This window comes from Pteropus medius, unplaced genomic scaffold (genome assembly GCF_902729225.1).
Source record: "Pteropus medius unplaced genomic scaffold, Ma_sr-lr_union100, whole genome shotgun sequence".
Lineage (NCBI taxonomy): Eukaryota > Metazoa > Chordata > Mammalia > Chiroptera > Pteropodidae > Pteropus > Pteropus medius.
The window spans coordinates 3,738,983-3,759,858 of NW_024344378.1; the positions used below are offsets into that span (position 1 = coordinate 3,738,983).

The 20,876-nt window shown below is 47.7% G+C and overlaps 1 protein-coding gene and 1 pseudogene across 4 annotated transcripts in view; one reads left to right on the forward strand and one right to left on the reverse strand.

The window, feature by feature from the left end:
• SFMBT2 (Scm like with four mbt domains 2) overlaps positions 1-20,876 on the reverse strand; it is a 185,251-nt gene that overhangs the window by 125,686 nt on the left and 38,689 nt on the right. The gene's annotated exons all lie outside the window — the stretch shown is intronic.
• LOC120610035 (uncharacterized) lies at positions 20,078-20,194 on the forward strand (annotated as a pseudogene).

Here is a 20,876-nt window from a genome sequence, read left to right on the forward strand (position 1 = left end):
ATTGATTTGCATCGCATCACCTGACATTTTAGGATCAAATGCGAATTGAGCCCTTTTGTCCCATAAGGAGGAAGCGTGGCTGCTGAGTAAATCAGCACCCAGAGGGCTCACGGACATCATCACAAGTCCTTGCGTCCGTTCGCTCCCTCGACTCAGCTCAGGGTCACCCCAGGAGCTGGGTCACTCCTCAAGCATGACCTGTTAATAGAAAATCACTGTAATTACCTAATCAGGAGAAACTCCATCGAGCCAAGAAGCCTTAGCTGGCGTGAGCATGTGTCTGCCTCTCCCCACCACCTCTCTCCCTCTCCCCTCTCTCTCTCCCTCCTTCTCTCTCTCCGCCCACCTCCCTGCACATACGGCATGCCCGCTCCCTACTCAGATGAACTTATTTCATTTCTGCTGCTTCCACAGAACCGATCTCTGACCCAAACACCCTTTTATTTTTGCTGTCGGAAACAGACATCCGATGCCTTTCTCCTCTCTCCGATTCATTCCGGTGAATCCCTTTGTCGCAAGGTCCCTCGGACACCCAGGGGCGACCCCACTCAGGTACAGTGCCATGGAGGGGGCGGAGCAGCCGCCCACCCATCACCACGCCTCGGCCCGACACAGGGGCAGGCATTCTACTCTTATTCCTAAAAACCTGGTCAGTTAATGCTCCTCCGTGACTTCTTTTGTGCTCAGATTCTGACACGTGTACTCCAGGGTATCAAACCTTCATGACCTTACTGTCCAGGAATAAAGATACTATTGTGAGCTGTATCTAATGACTCTGCCGTATGCTAGGACTTTCTCTCTACCTCCCTCCACGCTGCAGCACCTGGAATTAATCCTGACACACTGTCTAATGCCAAGCTGGGAAGTGGGTTATTTTTTTCAATAAGAAAAGCATTCTCACATCCGTCTGGATGAGGAACCCAGGTGAAAACTGTGACCATTATAATAATCTCAAAAAACCACCTTTAAATGTACGTATCCAGCTGCGCTCCTGAACGTAACGGTCCTCGGTTTATAAACACAGACTGTCATTTTCCCGGGAGGGGACAGGTGACCAGAACGAGAGCTTTTTCAGAGTAGAACTGGTCTCTCACACCCGTCCACGTCTGCCCCATCTCTTCTGGGAGGATCTGAATCTCAGCGGTGACTTTTGTAAAGATCGTCCACGATTCCTGCGGAGGGTCCAGCCCAACACTCCCGATTCACAGGGAATCGTCATAGCCCCTCTAGGACCGCCGTGTGACCTGCAACCAGTGTCATCTCTGTGGTGACAGGTACTTCTGGAGGCCACCCGAATGGAGTCTTGTCCTCACGGGCCAAGAGGTTTTTGTGTATAACCCCATTTTCCCGCAGGTGTGAACAGCCGTGATTTTTACACTGTATTCTGCTTCTTGCGAGTTTTTCCAGTGAATGTATTTAATACGGTAAGGAAGAGCAGCTAGGAAAATGTCTAAACCCATTTTCGGGGGAGAAAAAGGATGCTATAAATACTTTTGTTACCGGGACAACAGCGTGATGGTTAATTCCACCTACCGACCTGCCTGGGCAGAGGGATGCTCAGATAGCTGGTAACACGACCATTTCTGGGGGTGTCGGTGGGGGTGTTTCTAGAAGAGACGAGAAAGACGCCCTCCCCAGTGTGGGCAGATGCCATCCACCCGCCAAGGGCCCGAACAGGACAACAGTGAAGGAAGGGCGAATTCACACCGCCGGCTTGAGTCGGGGTGTCTGCTTCTCCTGCCCTTGGACGTCGGAGTCTCCGGTTCTTGGACCTTGTGAGTTGGACTGAACGACGCCACCGTGTCCCGGATCTCCAGCTTCCACATGCAGATCGTGGGGCTCCACAGCCTCCATGCTGTGTGAGCCAGTTCCTACAAGAAATTTCTTCTTGTGCCTATTTATCTATGTATCGACCTCCAGCTGCGGGCTCCATTTCTCTGGAGAACCTGGACCAATACAAATGGTGTCCACCCCAAGGCGTGACAAGATAAAAGAAACTTAAAACAGTGTTTTCTGCATTAGTAACAACTTAAAAAGCATCACTTTTGATGCTCATTCTTTGATAGTGTGCTTTAACGAGAGAGGAAAGGAACAGAAAAAGTTAGAAACTGTTTGGTAAGCTCGCTTTTTAAATTAAAGATATATTTACGTATCCTTGTAGAGAAAACAAATGTTTAGGGAATTTTAACAACTTTCACTTCCTTCCACTTAAAAACATGCTTGAATGAAATAAGCTCACAGGAAAACAAGCCCGCTGGGACTATGAGTTTTAATTCTCCTGGGAAAAAAAAGAACTGTTTCATTAAAACCTGGGTGTTTCTGTGAAAGTCTATCACACACGCAAAAAAAAAAAACAAAAAAAAAAAACGAACACACAAACAGAAAACCCAGGCACCCTGATGTCACCAAACAAAAGACCTCAGAACAGGCCGAAGCGAAAGCATGCGGCGGGTCTAAGAGAAATAACTCTTTCTGGCCATACTTTGGCTCTGTGACAATGTTACCCACTTAAGGTCGGGTAAAATGGAAAATTGGCACAAATAAAAGATGGTGAGGACAATTCAGATGCCATCTTGGAGGACTTACAGTAACGCTGGCACATAGCGGGCTCCCATTGGTAGCGGCTGAATGGGGGTAGCTCTGAGACTTGACGTTTCTAAAGTGGGGTGCTTAGAAGTTCCCTAAAATTAAAATGTCCTTCAAGGCTCGTTGTACAACGTCCTGAACATCTCTGCCGAGTGGGAGGCTGGCAAACTAACGACTGCATGAGTATCGCATACAGCCCCCTACATTTCTAGAAACTTCTCCACAATCACTTCCTCTTCAGTGCAGGAGGAAAAGGTACGTCCTCTCTCCCACCTTCCTTCCTTCCCTTCCTTTCTTTTTCGTTCTTTCTCCTTCTCGTCTTTCTTGAAGACTGACGACATGAAGCACTAGTGCTATGGAAACACCTAAAGCAGAAAAATGGGGTGCAATGAACCCCTAAACACAATCTGGGAAACGCACTGAGCTAAAGGACTCTTCACACTTCACGATTTGGGAAAACTTCATGTTTAAAAACGCATTTTGTTTCATGGTCCCAGCAAAGCGGATGCTAGAAACATTCGACTATCATTTCATCTCAAGAACCTGAGAGCATGTGGTTTGCTTCAGGCAGCAGCACCCTAAACCAATAACTATGGGATCAACATAATGACCTAGAATGAGAAAAAAAATCAAGCGGGCTTCACAACCTGCCCTGCAACTCACTGTCACATCCACGTGGCAAGGAAAACCAGGATCAGACACTCACCGCAAAGGCTCGGGGGCCTCCCTGTGACCCGTCACAGAACAAAACCGAACCACAGCCAGAAATCTGGCCCGTGGACACACAGCAAGGCTCGCTGCCATGTCAAAGTAGCCATGTTTTTCGTTAGCTCCATCTCAGGGCTAACGAAACCTCTGTCTGGAATCACTTCTGTGTTCTCGCTGGTCCAGGATGGAATCGGACGGCAACGCAGAAGCAGCACCGCAATCCCCAAACGAGGACGGGTCATCCTAACAGTCCCCACCATACGCAGCCCGTAAAATCGGGCTGCTAACGAAAAGCGTGACCCCGAACCAATACGGACTTTAAAGCGTTATTCCTTCAGCAGCAGGATGAAAGGGTCGCCACGGCTCTTCATAAACACGGTCACACGGATCCGACTTGGCTGCAAAGGTACCGTCCTCTTCGCTCACCGTTTCTCATCAGATGAAATTCTAACGCGGCCGCCTCTGGGCTGCCTCGTGGGATTTGGTCCTGTTTGTCGGCCGCCCTCCTGAGCCTGGCACCGTGTCGCGGGCACTCTGCGAAGTGCCAGAAAGAAAGGGAGCAGAACCTAAGACCCTCCGTCAAGGAGCGTCATGGAGGAAATGAACGTCTAGATAAAAACGGAACCAGAACAGAAGTGCTCCTCTGAGCAGACCGAAGCTGGGAGGAACGGACGAGGCGACGCGATTCGCCAGGTTATTTTGCCACGTTCAAAAGAAAAGGGAAAAAGAAGCTACTTGGGGATCTAGGCTAAGTTTAGGAGAATCCGACTCTTACCCGCGTCGTCAGATGGTCAGAGACAGAAAGGAAAAAGCGGTTGCGGGGCTGGGAGGGATTCGACAAGGACGCAATTCCAGTTCGGAGATGAAATCATTTTGGGGGGCAGATGGCGGTTGCACAGCAGTGCGACGGTTAAAGCCCATGAGCTCGCCACTTACAAATGGTTAAAACGGTAAATTTTACGTTCCATATATGTTACAATAAAAAACGATCAGAAAACAAAACCATGACCCAATGTGGCGATCCAACTATGTCTCACTGCCTTAGGAGGCATGAAATAGAAACACAGCTCAGAACAGCGTCCCCTGGGGAGCCCAAGTGCCACCTGCTCGTGAAGTCAGCACACAGTGCCTGGTCCCCACGAAGAACCCACAGCCCAGCATGATTAAAACTCCAAACACATGCCTTCTCTTTCTCAAACCAGTAACAGCCTAAAAACCACATTCAGACACAGACACAGGCACAGGCACAGGCACGTGTGTGCGCGCGCGCGCACACACACACACACACACACACACACACGCACACTGCATAAAACAGTTCACAGCAACTTAGAAAGGAATCCGTCCAGCTCTGTCGTGTAGCGCTTTTGGTAAAGTGAGCTAAATCCAATCCAAATCAGAAATGACACTTTTTGCGTATCAGGCAAAAGACAGTACATTCTTTGTGCTATAAAGCAACAATTAAATCTGAAAGTAACTGGCTGGCCACAATTCTGGGCCACAACTCTGGCCTGGTTGTTTCAGTTACTCCACCTGCACTCAAAACATTCTTGGCCGTTAACGCCTGACGGCGTGATACAAACCCAAGGCTTTTCCACCAACAGACTCTCGGTCACTAAAAAGAAAAGAAATAACCCAAAGGGAAGACGAATACTTCTTTGAGTTTCACCTGCTAGTATAAAATATCAGGCAAACATACATACAAACCGAAGTACTTAATAATCATCCATCTTAACTTGCCCGGTTCCAACAGTTTTAAAAATTCTAAATCATCTGTCAATGCAATATTGCCTCGAAATAATCAGACGGTGTGGAATACATTCATGGAGTCATAAAAGCCTATTTTCCTGCACAGTAATTATGTTTGACTTTGCTCCTCGCTAATTCCTTTACACTACAATTAGCTAGAATGCCATCTGAATACAATAGCAATTCTTGGCTCATTACAGGAGTTTTACGAATTAGTAAAAGCCCAGAGCTGAACACAAGCGTGACCAAAACAGCCTGACGGGTGTGAGACTGTGCTGGGAAATGAGAATTAACGCTCATGGTCCTAATGGCAGAGCCATATCCCCCCCCCACACTTCGAAGCTACTTCGGGGAATACCGTTTTTTATTTGACTCTCGCGTCGTATGAGCAAATTTGGACGGTGGCGCCATCGGGCGGGAAAGTGAGGGAAGGCTGGAAATCAGACAGAAAGAACTATCAGGGGAACTGAAAAGGGGAAGTTGGGAGACCGTGGGAGCCACAAAAGACAGATGGCAGATTTGTGAGACGGTTCACGGAAAAAGGCCACTAAATTTGGCAACAAGAGAGTCGCTGGTGGCCTGCAAGTGCGTCTCGGCACAACGATGGACGGAAAGGTGAGCACTCGGGATCCCGTGGGTGAAGAGGAGGTGGAGACAGAGGGTGTCAGGTGAGACATGTTCAAGGAAGCGAGACATTCAGCACATTGTTAGGGCCAACTGTTTACAACGTTAGTTTCTCGAGTACTTCCGGTGTCCGGGTAAGATTTAAGCCAACGAAAAAGATACAACGGTCCATGTCCCATGGACTTACGGTGCGTGCTGACATCGAGATGCAGCTTCTCTAGTTCTCACTGAAATCGCAGTTGACAGGCGAGCCAGCAAGTCCACAAGCTGACGTGCTGGGCAAGTGTTCTCCACTGCGTGGCTCCCTGCTCACGACTGCTGTCACCAAGATGTCAAAGGCGACATTCCTCCTCGCGAGAAAGCGTTTCTTCGCCAGGCAGGACATCCCTTCATTCTACTTCGAGGTCCAGCCTCCTGGGGCGTCAGAGCAGCACTGCCCCTGGCCGCCCTGAGTGGGGTCCCCGGGCATCTGTCCTGATGACGCCGAGGACAACGACGGTGAGTTCCCATCGCTCCCGTCGAGGGTAGGGCCACCTGTGCGTTCCGCGCCCGTCCACTCCCACCTTGCAGCACGTTCTGGAACACGAACCTCCACGCGGCTCCTCCTCGTCTCCCAGGTTTAAGACCACAGCAGGCTCCGTCGCCCGGTCCGCCGATTCGAGAGTTTTCCACTCAGATGCTTAATGCGTTCGTGCTTCCTCCCCAGGCTAACCTGAGTCCTCCGTGCGGCGTCCTAAACGGACCCGATCTCCCCCGCTGCCTCCCACAGTCCGGCAATGCCGACAGCTGACGACGATGATGATAAAAACAAGACGAAACTTTAGAAACTGGGATTCTCCTGCTCGGTCGGAGCTTACCAGTGAGGAAATCCATCACGTGGGGAAAGGACTTCATCTCGAAGACACGTTTATCCCCAAGAGAAGCATTTCCGCCAGACTTCCAGCTACTTCGTCCCTCAGGATATTCGGGGTATTATGTCGATTCGTGCTGTTCAAGTTTCAGGACTTCGGCATAATTTTACATTTTCTGTAAAGACTGAACTAACTTTTCGCTTTATGCTTATCAAATCAATTCCACGCCAAGACGTTGGGTCCTTCGTTAAATATCATCAGGGTAAAGAAATGATTATGTTCTATAACTTCGGGGAAATTCCCGTGAGTTCCGTTAAATACCGATTTTCTCCTATTTTAAAGCAACTACGATTTGAGTTTGGAAAACAAATTTCTTCTAACCGGAAATTTTATTTGTCGAGAGGCACAAAGGACAAGATTCTCTCTATGGCTCTCAATCCTGTTTTAATTCTGAGCTGCTACGCTCACGATCTCACTCCTGACCTCTCATCCTCCACCAAGCAGGCCACGTCCTCAGACACCAGACGTTTTATGGGAGGTGACACCGCAACACGGTCCCCGAGCTGCCTGTAAGTGGGAAAACGCGGTCGTTCACAATGAGAGCCGAACGAATCTCTGACTCGCGTGAACACAACATGCCCTGCGGCTGTGAGCAGCCAGGAATAAGCTTTCGAGGACCTTCTGTGCATGCCAGGCCCCTCCACCACGCCTGGGTTTGTCTCCTGCTTTCCCACGGCAGGGCCTCGATGCACAGGCGCTCGGCGCTGACCCAGAACGGCCCAGCCGCGTGATGAGCTAGGACCTCAGGTCAGGCTCCCATCGCTGAGATGAGGTGGACACTGATGACGACGGTGGCCGTGTCCTGCCATTCAATGCACATCCACGAAGGCGAAAGCAAAGCGGGTCCCTCGCAGACTCGGGACAGGTGGGATGAGACCAGCGCAGGCCTGACAGTCAATTAATTCAAAAAAGTAATAATAACAGTACTTTTAACAAAGCAACTGGGACGGAACAAAACGGTCCTAGCGGAGAAATGAAGACTCATGCCAGCAGCCGGGGGCGGCGATGTAACCAGAGGCCAGCCTCCGAGCCTCGATGACGGGACAAGCTCATCTTCCGCAGAGCTCGCTTCTCGAGACCATGGGGCAGCTCCGTGCCTTCCACCCCCCAAAAGTTCTCTGCAGGAAAAGCAATTACAATAGTCACCCGAATCCTAATAACCACAATCAACTCGCTCTAGGATTTGGAAGCTAATCCCCAGGCACCGAGTCGACTTGGGGCTCCCTGGTACCCTAGCTCACTGCGGCATCAAAGCTAAGATGTCCCCGCTGGACATCTGGAAATGGCAAAGCCTGGACACAGCATCCAGTCAGGAGCGCAAAGCCACGTTCCCGACAGCCCAACGCAAGCCTGCTATTTAAATCTAGCATTCATTCTGGGTCCAACGAGGGGAGAAAAATGCCGATTCTCAATTCCCAAGTCGTCATTTCACATACAGTCCAAACAGGGCCGGACAGAGACGGGGAGCCAGGACACCACGAGGGAACAGAAAGTGGCGTATCCAGAACAAGGCCGTGAAGACAGGGAGGACTCACAGAAGACACACTCCGGAGTCCACAGTCCAGAGCTCACGGGGTCGAAAGGCCTTTCTAAAACCTCGTCAGGTCCCTTCGAGGCCGTTCCAAACAGATAACTATCTCCTAGAGAAACGAGAAAAGTTTAACAGGTCCTTTTGACATCCTTCATCCTGTGGCCACGCCTAAAACTACAGAACGGTTTGAGAATCGGTGAGGAACCCCCGCGGGAAGGGCCAGAGGCATGGAGAGTCCGGGCGCCCACCCCCCTCGCCCCTCGAACTCACCGTCCACACGTGTCCGATCGTTTGCATAAACGGCATGCATCCTGCATCCGTGTCTCACAGGGACACGTATAAAAACTGGAACGTAAACTTTATGGAGTGAGACTTCATTAGCCTCTAGCGCTAAGAAACGCTCTTGGCACTGGTAAATACCGAATAGATCTCCACAACGTGAGATTCCCACTGCGTTTAAGGCAAAAGCAAAGACATTGAACTCTGCTGTCTTCACCTCCCCCAAATCCTTCATTCTGACCCACGTCAAGACCAAGATCCAACGCGGCAGGAGCCTCTGGCCTAACTTGGAGCCCAACACTTGACTTCACACATCACAGAATAAGGATACAACCTGTAACCCACTTTGCCCCAAGGTGCAAAGTAATTGAATCGAAATATTTTCATCGACAGCCTTGTGTGTAGTCTGTTGTTTTTTTCTTTCTAGACACTTGTAGGATCTTTCTGTCCCCAGGATTCTAAAACTGTACGATGCTGTGTCTTGGTGAGGTGCTTTTTAGGTCTCATATACTTGTCTTAAATAGTTAAAAACACTTACCTTGAAAAAAGAGGGTATTTAGTAAAATGTGAGCACGACATTGCTAATTTTTAAAACAAGCCTTTTAGAACCATTTGTCTCTAGAAAATATTGTACATATATTAACTTATAAAGTCATGTTTTTTTAAAAAAAAAAATTGTTAATAAGAAAATTAAGCTAGGCCCAAATCGATATGTTCATAGACGGAAACCAAGAATGACTTTATACCTGGGTCCAGACGTGTCGCAGCCTAAAAGCACAGAGAAAGTGTGGCTGGTGATTCCTAACTATTAGAGAGGTGATCATACTGGGGGCCATTAATCTCTTTAAAAGGTGACACAGGGGCAAGTACACACCCCATTCAAGCAACGGCAAATACTGCAAGCTAGAAACCCAAGGTCCTCTCTCCGCTCCAGAAGAAGCATTTTGACTCCCAAGCGAAGAAAACAAGTCGCTGGCTTGGTTTTATAGTCAAGCCTTCTCACGTTTCCCTTGGTCTGTTCCCCAAGATGAAACAGTCATCCTAAAAAACTTTTTCTTCGCCAAATGCGTTGTGGGAGATGCCACTAAGTGTCTCTGAGACCCTTCCTTGAGTACGAGAAGCCTGGGCGCCCCGGAGTTTGGGCTACAAAGGCAGGTCCTGGAGCCACTGCGTGCATGTCCCATCCTCCCTTGCAGCGAGGCACGGCCGGGCGCCACGCTCTGGGCTCTGGCCGAGGGAAGGCGGGCAGCTGGTCCCGCTCTCTCTCCATCCTCCGTGCTGGGGACGTGAAGGATCATCAGGTTTCGACCGTGCAGATGAGGAAAACGCCCAACGGTGCACAGCGAAAAGTGCTCAAAGAAGCTAACAGCACAGGAGGCACCACCCCCGACCCGCTCGCCTCTGGCCTGTGGCCGGAAAGAGCAATAAGCTCCTCATTAACGCTGGCCGCAGCCTCTTGGGGTCTCTCTGCAATTTCGCTTACGTTGGGCCCTGTTACACACACCGAGCGATCAAGGCCCTCGGATGAGCTGTGAGCTACGAACCCCTGAGAGAGAGAAATTTTGAAGTGGAGAAACAGAAAGAGGGTCCAGGAAGAAAAAAGGAAGAGGACCATGAAATTTAGGGGAAAAAACTCAAAATGACCCAATGTCTGTATCTAAAAAGCACTTACAAATCTTTCTGATACTTCAACACACACTATTCCTGGGTACGCGGAGCAGACCCATACTCCTCTACATGTAAAAAAAAAGGTTTCTCTTGATAGGAGAAAGATGAGTTGGGAAACTAAGCAGGCAAGCGTTTCAAAAAAAAAAAATTAATTTAATCTACATGTACTGAACTTAAATATTTGTTAAAGGGCTTCTGCCAGCTATGTTAATAGAATTTGTAATTGACTTTTATTTGCCGGTTGGTTATTTATACGGAACACCCTCCTTGCATAAATGCTTCGCAGAAATCCAGCCTAGAAGGGCAGATACATAAATACATACATTTAACTGAGAGAACCATTAACCAGACTTATAAATCTATAGCTCCATGTACATTAGGGGTCTAAAATTAATTTTGATGGGCTAACACATTAGATGTACAAAGAACAGAAAAAGAGTGTTGCTTTCTTCATTTCATAAAACAAATCTGTGATTAAATATTACTCCAGATAACACTTAACAAGGCATACAAATCATCCCTTGATCGCTATGGGATCCAAAAAAAAAAAAAAAAACATTTTGACCAGAAAGTCTTAAATATATTTTATTTTCTTTGGACATTGTTAAGTTTGTTTTGCTTATGACTGAAGGTGTAAGGGGAGAAATTGGTGGGAGGAGGGGATAGTTTTGGCTTTATGATGGTCTCAAAAAGGATTCATCAGATAATTTTCTAAGAAATAGGCTGAACAGATGCCAATGACTTGACATAACTATCTAGTGTTGAAAAAAATAATTACAGATTATTTTAATGGCTATAACTTGTTTCTATAATTCACGATGAGCTTTTGGGAGCCATTACTCACCACTGTATAAATATGTCATTGCGGGCTTTTTAAAAAATTTGCATTGTTTAATCAACCATACTTAACAGTGCCATCAGTTGGTAAGAGATGATCAGAAAATGAATTATGAAGACACTTAAAATCATATTTCTCTTCAATTCTGCAGTGCTCCCCTCTGATTAAATCTCTTTAAAAATATAAAATTTCTAATAGTTGGCTACTGTAAATTCTTACAGCATGCCCTGAGAACATTAAAAAAAAAGTGAAGCCTTGTTTTGTGTGATCATTCGATCCTGGAAACTAGATTTATGCTAATCTTTAGAAAACAGGCAAGTTTTTTTTGTTTTTTTTTGTTTTTGTTTTTTTTTGTTTGTTTGTTTTTACACGCTTGACACAAATGCTCCTTGAAGGAGAGGCAGCTCGTATGCCCCCCTGCCCCAGCATGTTCTGGCCCGTTCTGACCCGAGCCCCCAGTACGTCCCCCTGAGGCACAGCGGGACAGAGCACCTGGCTCCTTCCACGGCATCTGGACCTCAGGGTCTTTCAGTGCGTGAAGTGATGCTCGCCGTGATCACGATGGGACCCCCACAAAGACCAGAGTGCAAGCCCTGGACAGCCATGAGGAGACCCGGAGGAAATGTAAGTGCACATATGACCACGGGAAGAAGCCAGTCTGCAGGGGAAGCGCACTGTGTGATTCCGACCCTATGAGATTCTGAAAAAGGCAAAACTGTGGCGAGGTCAAAGATCAGTGGTTGCAAGAGGTTGGGGGAGAGAGAGGGGCGAGCAGCTGCAACACAGGGTTTAGGGGGCAGTAAAATGACTCTGGGTGACCCTGCAATGACAGACGCAGTTCACTTATGTGTTTGTCCAAACCCACAGAATGTACAACCACCAGAGTGAGCCCCAAGGTAAACTGTGGACTCCGGGTGACGATGACGTGTCGATGTAGGTTCACTGATTGTCACCAACGCACCACTCCGGTAGGGGATGTCGATAATGGGGGAGGCCGTGCGTGTGGGGGCGCAGGGGGGATGTGGGAATCTCTGGATCTGCCCCTCAATTTTGTCATGAACCTAAAACTGCTCTAAAAATAGTCTTTAAAATAATAAATTAATTAAAAAATGAATAAAAAAACCATCCGTAGCCAGAAGGATGAAATAAGGAAAATGAGTGTTTCTCCACATCTTCCTACATTCTAAACATTGCTCTAGGAGTTTATACAAACCTCATTTAGTACACAAAACAACCCTACAGAGAAGCTGTCATTATCCCCAGGTTGCATGGGAAGGTCACAAAATTTAGAAATAAGGTCTCTAGTCCAAGTTCACACATTTACTTAAGTAGTATCAGGGTCTGAAACATGTATTTCTGATGGCACGTGCTCACAAAGCCTCACTTCTATAATCATAATCAAACGGGTGTGCGTACAAATCCGTAAACAATTATAACCCAGGCGAACATAACTAAAGAAGAAGGTGATGACCAAAATTCTCTGAGGTCACAGCGGGGGGAAACCTCATTGTCAGCATCCTGGGCATTGACCACAGCTGGGCGAGGGTCGTCAGCCAAGCCGGCCTCCCGAGCTGCACCCCCAGGCTCTCCACCCCAGATGCTGACACGTCCTCACTCCCTCCTCCCCCACTTCCTATGGGCTCCTCCTGTGGAGGGAGGACCAGCAGGGCCTCTCACAGTTAAAAGAAGGGAAAATGTGATGCCGAGTGTCCTTCCCACTTCATAGCGGCTCTATAGGTGACAAAGAGCTTTTGCATCTGCCATCGTCGGGGTGGGGGCTGCTGACAATCCCACCAAGAAAGCAAGGTCAGGTCTTAACTAGCCATTTAAAAGATGTGGAGAGTGTGAGATGCAAGGAGGTGCAGTGACTTTTTCCCAAGGTGACGGTCAGCGAGAGGCAGAGCTGAGCCATTAGCCAGGCCACCTGCCTCCGGCCACCACCCTCCACTCCTACACGGGCCCGACGAGCAAGCCCGCTACACGGGACTCAGCTCCGGACACACCGATTTATTTCAATACCAGCCGCAGAACAGACCCGAGTGGCCTTTCCATCGAGCTACTGCAGATCCCACAGAAGTCAGGGGTCAGACTTCCTTAGGCCCCCAGCTCTTATAAACCTCCACAGTTGAAATACGATAAGCATAAAAAAGATAAAATTTTAAAATACAAAAGAAATGGTCTCTCAGAGAAGTTCCCACCCCGACAAGAAAGAGAGGCATCACCCAAATTCTCAGAAATTATAATTTCAAATTAACCTCCCGTACCTCTTAGCAAGACAGCGAGATCTTCAAGCATGCGGCCAAACCAGGAATGACCAACAAATAAGTAAGTACACTGACAGCGCCACGTAAAACACCTGTTTCCAAAAGTAAGTTTTTTAACCGAGTGCAGGCCACCAGCCCAAAGCTGACTGCATGACAAGTGTGCTTCATAAAAATGCTTAGTAATAACCATATTGTACAATCCCACTAATAAACATCGGGCACACAGGAAAAGCTCAGTAAGTGACCTTTCACAGACTGACACAGCAATGTTTGCATCTCTGTGGCAACAGTGGCACCATTTATGGACCAACCAGCTGCTGGGACCCACGAGGGCTCTTCCCGTCACTCCATGATCCGCCTCCTGCCGGCTCTCGGTTTCCAGTCGGCAAAGAACCGAGAGGAAGACGTGCACACACGTGACCAAAGGGATGCAGTGACCGGAATACAAACTCTGTAAGAGTTTGGCCCTGAGAACCCTACACGCCTAAAACAGAAGAAAAACTGTCTGACCGAGTGAGCAAGCGCCATGGGAAAGCACCGCCTTTAAAATCCATGGTCAGGGAGAGGGGGTCACGGCGGGCCACCCACCCCGTCTCCAGGACGGACACGCGGGCGTATGCCAAGTACTTAGAGGGTGACCCGCACGGCCACAGGCGACAACAACTCAGGCAGACCATACGCCCCCCAGATGATAACGGCCAAATACCTGCCCGAGAAAGAGGACCTTGCATCTAACTAACCAGCCAACGTCCTGGCTCACACAATTCCCCCTCCGAACAATTTTGAAACGCGGATGCTCCCCCCGCCATGTGTTTTCCATTTGGCATTCTCCAAGTTTTCATTCCTTTAAAAAGCTGCAAAGGTTGGTGTGTCCTATGTAGAGGACACGTGACATTTTAAACAAAACTGCTGTATCACACCCGTAAGTACATGCGATGGGAGTCCACACCTCCCACCAGGCATTTGAAAACAGACGCGAGCAGGCATGACTTTGGTGGTGCAGGCGGCGTTCCTCCCACTCCTTAAACCCCAGACCCGGTCCACGGCCCTGGGACTCTTATACCCAGTGGATACCGTTTTTCCCTTCCCCACAGTGTGGAAATCGGTCATCCCCCCCTAGCTCTCCGTAACAGCAAAGTTTGCACGGTGACAGATGACTAGCAGACGGAGCGTGGGAATCACATCGTCAGACAGGTAAAATGCCAACCACTGGACTGTCCACCTGAGACTGTGTCATGCCGTACGCCAACTACACAGAAGTAAAAAACATGAATACGTAGTTAAACTTTTTAAAAATATTTCTGACGATAAAATAAAAGTGTGCTTCTGGCTTGTATTATTAAAAGTATTTTTAGTCCTGATCCAAACGACATAAATAACATTACAGAGTTTGATGATCAGACGTAACAAGGACAGCAGCCCAGGCTTGTCCGAGGGGGACACGTCCCAAACACCCCAGTGGACGCCTGAAGCCACAGGTAGTACCCGAACCCTGTGTACCCTATATTTTTTCCTATATATACACATACTTATGATAAAGTTCAATTCATAAATTAGTCACATAAGAGACGAACAATAAGAAATAATAAAGTAGAACAACGACGGGATCCTGTAATAAACGTGATGGGATCTCCACGGTGGCGGTTAAGTGCCTAACGGGCGGGGAACGCACACCGCGTGGGGACGCTGGACACTGGACGCTGGACGCGGGGCTGCCTCGCCCGGGACAGAGCAGGACGGTGCGGGACTTCATCACACCACGCAGGACGGGGCACGATTCAGAGCTTACGAGCTGCTCGTTTCTGAAGTTTGCCATTGACTCTTTTCGGACCACGGTCGACCACGTGTAACCAGACATGTCTTGCCACTGAGGCTGGAAGGCGGGCACGAGGCCTTGGGGGAAGGGGGCCTCGCCAAAAACGCTGATGTCTGTGTTCAGTGTCACGAAGGCAATGTAGCAGGGTGACCGTCTTCTCTCGAGCGGGAGAAGGAAGACCGGTGGGTGAGGCAGGGAAGGATACCAGTGGTCGATTTCAGGCGATAGACAGAGCTTGAGGATCTGGAAACTGACTCCCTAAATCAACCCAGGCCCCGTAACCCTTGCAAAGACGTCCGGGTCACAGGGGACATGAGCGATTCAGCACCCATCAGGAGGGCCCGGGCAAGAATGCGTACAAATGCAGGTCCACTTGCCACACGGGGAGACATTTTTAAGTCGCTAGTCAAGCGAACCGGCTATGTCCTATCCTCCTACACCTGCAAACAGAATCCACAAGTATGTAAAATGCCATGGTCTACGTGTGATTGCAAGTTAGCAAAATGCTAACGATGACTAAATTCAATTACGATGACACGTGTCTGGGTGTTCTGTTGATGCTTGGATGAGTCATAAAGACTTACGTAATTTGTAAGTTATTATATATTTAGACCATAACATTTCTTTCTCTTGCCTTCATTTCAGTGAAATCATTAACTATCTAGTTTTTAAAAACCTCAAGATGTTCATACAATTTGTATTCCATTCACAGAAATCAGCTAAGGCATTAAAATAAAATGATATCCGATCTATGTAATTTTAATATTTTAAATCAAAAAATGTAAATTGAAGTACAAAAATCAAAATTCAAATTATTTTGTCTTCAGATAAGCTACTTTCCCTCTACATAGTCTAAGTTATCCGCTGAAGTTAACGGAAAGATTACAAATTGTAACTAGTGAATATCAAAATAGTCATCGGCATCTGAGGGCTACCACCCTGTGAGCCATGTGGGGAGCAGCCCCGGGCAGGACCCCTAGATTGGGGAAGTGAGGCCAAAGGGAGCAGAATGGATGGATGAGACTAGGCCTCTGACAGTTAAGGCTTAACAATGAGGGTCTGACGAGAGGCCGAGAACCCCCGAATCTAACTCACGCTCACAGTCCGCCTAGAACGAAACACACACTTCACTTAAAACACGCGTGCTGCTGGATTGCGAAGAGAAAGTAGATTCATCTATAACTAACACCGAAGAGGAAAATCTTACAGAGCCGCCTTGTGCTTACAGTGTCCATGCAGAGCAGAAAAACCCAAATAGCATCTGACACAATTTACATAACTTTACATAATCCCGTGATTACCATTTGTCAAGGAAGCTGCAGACCGAATCTCTTCCATTTATTTGCCTCCAAAACTCACAAAATGGAAAATATTCTGGACAAGCAGCTTTCCACCCGCTTCGTAAAAAACACAAGAAGTCGATTCTACATCTTTTCTCAGTCATATGTTTCCGATATTTCAAGTCTGAATGAAGTCTTATCGACATATGAAATCAATAAACAAATATCGATTGACCCCTGCCATTTTCGAATGCGTCAATTCCAGAACCGGGGGGAAAATTCCACCGTTGGCTTAAAATCTACTTCAAGTTGTCTGACCTGGAGACAAGTGATTTACCCTTAGCCACAGTTTTTCAAGTGTAAAATAAGAATAAGACAGCTAATTTACAAGGCTGCTCTGAAGATGGGGTTAAGTTCAGTTACCTAGCACATAGTAGGCACACAACAAAAATATTCGGTGGGTGAGAGAAACTGTTTTTAATTGGAGAGCCATGACACGAACATGCTCAAATTCATGATTCATTTATTCACGGGGCAAGAACATGATAAAAGGCTATGCTGGATACAGTAAGTTTCAAAAGACAAATGCAAACAACAAACAGGAATTTATAGGAGAAAAGACTATAACTTTTTATACATAAACAAACAGCTGCTCACCGCTACCTGCACAGAGGTTTTCGATTTATATCATGCAGACCATTTAGTCTGCTTTGATTCTTTTGGTTTTTTTTTTTTTTTTATCTTCCAAAGACTAAAAGAAAACAATGTTTAGAATTTAAAAACCCAATTTCTTAGGCTTCTGTTCATAAGCGTATTCGCCTCGGAGCCCTGACCTAAAGTCGCTGTCCGTCAAATTCTTACGTGACGCACTTTTCTGAGCTGAAGGAAAACTCGGCAACCGTCTGGTCCAGCTTGGTGTGGTCGGACGGAGCCTGGGGAACGAGTCACACGCTCGGTGGCTGCACGGCGACACGTGGGGCTATCCCGTCCCATGCCTGATACTCATGGTATGAACCCAGATGCCCACACGGCCTGAGCAGATAAGAGCAAACGAGCAGGGGACAGGAGGTCTGGCGAGCAAAGGAATGGCCACCTGCAGAGGCAGATGCTCCATCAAGGCCGCCGGGTGAAACGCAGGCCCAACGCGTCTGCATCCTCCGAGTTTTCAAGAGATGCTGATCATCCGAACTTTTAAGTAAAGTGATTTGCAAATGGTAAACACGAAGATTATTTCAAAATACTGTTTAGATCAAAACACACACACACACACACACAATTACTGTTTAGATCAAAACACACACACACTCATGCACACAATTACACACATGCTCGTCCACACATACACACACGTACGCATGTTCACGCACACACACGCATCTATGCATACGTGTACATATGCTCACACGTGCACAGAAACACACACGTTCATGCATACTCATGCACATATGCCCATCACACACACAAATACACTCTCGCATGCTCATGTGCACACACGTATGCTCGCACACACATACGTGCACACATGCTCAGCCACGCATCTGCACGGCAGGTCCACTCCAGTTTACCCGTGGGCAATCTCTTCACGGGCTCGCCACCAGGGCAGACAGCACTCAGAGGCACGTGTACTGTCTCTAAAGGGCCATCCAGAGTCCAGAGAGAAAGGATCGCTCTGTTTCCCGGCTGAATATTCCTTTTCTCACACACCACAATCAAAAATGGCTTTATGACAACAGGATACCAACCCACTTTTTAAAATGTATATATCTATGACTTCCGGCTTATTTACCGTCATACTTATTAAAGGCGCCCGACCCTTGCTCATTATGACGTGTGTTTTCCTCTCTACATTAAGCCCTCTAATAATTAGTGAGTCGATCCCTGTGCTTCTCTCAACTCTACGTAGGGTGGCTTTTGCTCTTTGAGTCTTTAGCACATACACTTAATTTTCTTATTAATACATGAATGGAAATTCCAGTTACAGTTTAAGGCCGCCAGCGAAGAGAATGCTATGCGCCCGGCTTCATCGCTATCACTAACATGTCATTTAAATAACAAAACACAGACTGTTAACACTGATAGTCTCATTCGAACAACACGGTCAGATCCTACTCCTCGGAGTCCGCAGTTACACAGTGGTCACGGACTGGGACGTCCCCTCGCCCGGTCACTTTACAGTCCTGTGCATGACCTGCCAGGATCTCCTGTTTTACAATCGACGACAGTGCAAACAGCGTTTCCCCAAAACGGCCCAAGGACCAGGCCTCAGACCCTGGTGGGGTCTACACCCCGCTCCCCGTGACATAAGGCCTTTATTCACACTTTCTCCTCACACTTCATGAATAAACATCCCTTTATTCAAATAAGTTACATAATAACTAACCCCAGCCATTTCGGGTTCGACTTTGAATGCTGAATACAGTCATTTTGGCAAGACTGCGGAGTTTGCAATTCAAATCACGGACATTTTCATAACGGGGAAAATAAAAATGAGCGGTGTGATTCCGAAGGCGCCTCCTTCCACGGCTTTCACTGCAAGAGCAGCCGGCACACAGCAGTCCTCAGCGTGTCCCCCGGGGGTGTCGTGGGGATGGGCACCGGCACACGTCCTCGCCTGCGATGCTAAGGCTCGGGGCAGCCACCAGAACACCAGAGCTGCCCACCCCAGCCATGAAGAGGCGCTGCCACTACGTCTCAATAAGGAACAGCGCGACCATCACTGGATTAAATGACTTCCTTACATTATCGCCATAAACAATAATTATTTGTCAGCTGCCCTTTGCGAGCTTTGCAAGTGCTTATGGATAAATCGAGCCCGATTGATTTACAAAGCCGGAACGTTTTACATTTTGCTGCTCTAATAAGAGTTATAATCCTGCACTTGGTGCTACTTTAATGTAGCGTGTTTCTTAATACTTCGAATGCGAGAGATGAGTGCCGATCAGGCCACGTGCAGAAATGCTGCTCTGTGAACAGCCAGCTGGCCGCTGAGCCCAGGTCGCGCCCACAGGTCCTTCTCCATGGCATTCTCTACCTCCCGATTAGAGTCACATCTTAATGAAACATGGTGACGCTATTGCAAGCGGTCTCCTTCCTCACAGCATGGAAAGTAACAGTGAGGGCTCGCACTAATTCAAAGATTCCGTTCACTTCAGAGAGAAGGGCAGCACAACGTGGGACCGTAAGGATGCGACGTGCTTGGTCAACGATCATGGAAAATAGGAAAATGAGTGTCCTTCGGGGCAGGCACTTCGGCAGGTATGAGATCACTCTGAACAATCCCGAAACATCCTAAGAGATCTCAGGTGTCACGATGAAAGGCAACCCCTCCTCTTCCCTCAGCATCCCTAATGGTCACCCAGCTTCCTGGGCTAGATTTCCACAGGCCCCAATTCCCAGACAAATGCTGTTCCCCGTGCACATAGTGAGAGACCAGCCCCTCCTCCCCCCTCTCCTCTCCAAGGATGACCGGCCAAGGCATGTCGGACTGATCATATACTGTAGATTATATGGATCATATTCCGTACCCTTTCGATGATGTGCTATAACCTCCGCATTTCGAAGATTCAAAAACTGGGAGGAGACTCACCCTTGCTAAGTCAAGGGCAAAGGCAAGGTGAGAACCCCGCCCCCCAGCTCCAACAGCAACGCCCCGAGATCCGGAAGAAGCTTACCACCAGAGCGCCCCAAACAAACATGACACAGATTGCCCGAATGCACGTCAATATTCTGTGATGCGGACGTGGTTCCATAGTGGAGCGGTTAGCATGTCTGTTTTACACGCAGAAGGTCCTGGATTTGCACCCCAGTGGAGCCACGGTCCATGGTCTACGGCCATGCCACCCTGAACAAGCCCGATGTCTGATCTCGGAAGCTAAGCGGGGTTGGGCCTGGTTAGTACTTTAGATGGGAGACCACCTAGGAAGACCAGGTGCTGTAGGCATAAATAATAATAAATAATAAATAAATAAATAAATAAATAAATAAATATATATATATATATATATATATATATATATATATATATATCCTGCGATGCCTGTCAAGTTTAATGACCACAAAGACTGACCAAAGATGCAAACTTTGCGACAATATTAGCTCTCTAAGCCAGAAAACAACACAAACAAGAATCCTCATTCAAAAACAGATTCTAGGATTCTCACTGGAACAAAGCAATAATGACCCCATACTCCGGCAATCAAGAAAACCTCTTGCCCCACGAACCTGCTATTTCCTGACTCTGTTCTCTGCATTCAAGTTTTCCAAGTCATATTGATCACCTACTAAATGTCTGTAAAGTTCTTTAAAACGAGCGATAAAGAAATCCTCAAAATCGGCGTAACTTGTCACCGTTTGAAGGGCCCGCCAATCTTTCAGTCGCATTCATGGCTTCCCACTTTACGAGGTTTTCCCTTTTTTCATTTTCAATGAGTCATTTCACGTGGGTCTGTGTCTTGCCTAATAGCACAAAGTCGGTACGATACAAATGTGACGGCATTTCTGAAACGGTGACGACCGCCACATTTTTTATCGAAGGGAGAAAGAACGGACTAACTGCGTCCTCTCTCTCAAGCAAACACACAGATGTTTACCAAATGAACCCATGAGCTTTAACTCCACACCCT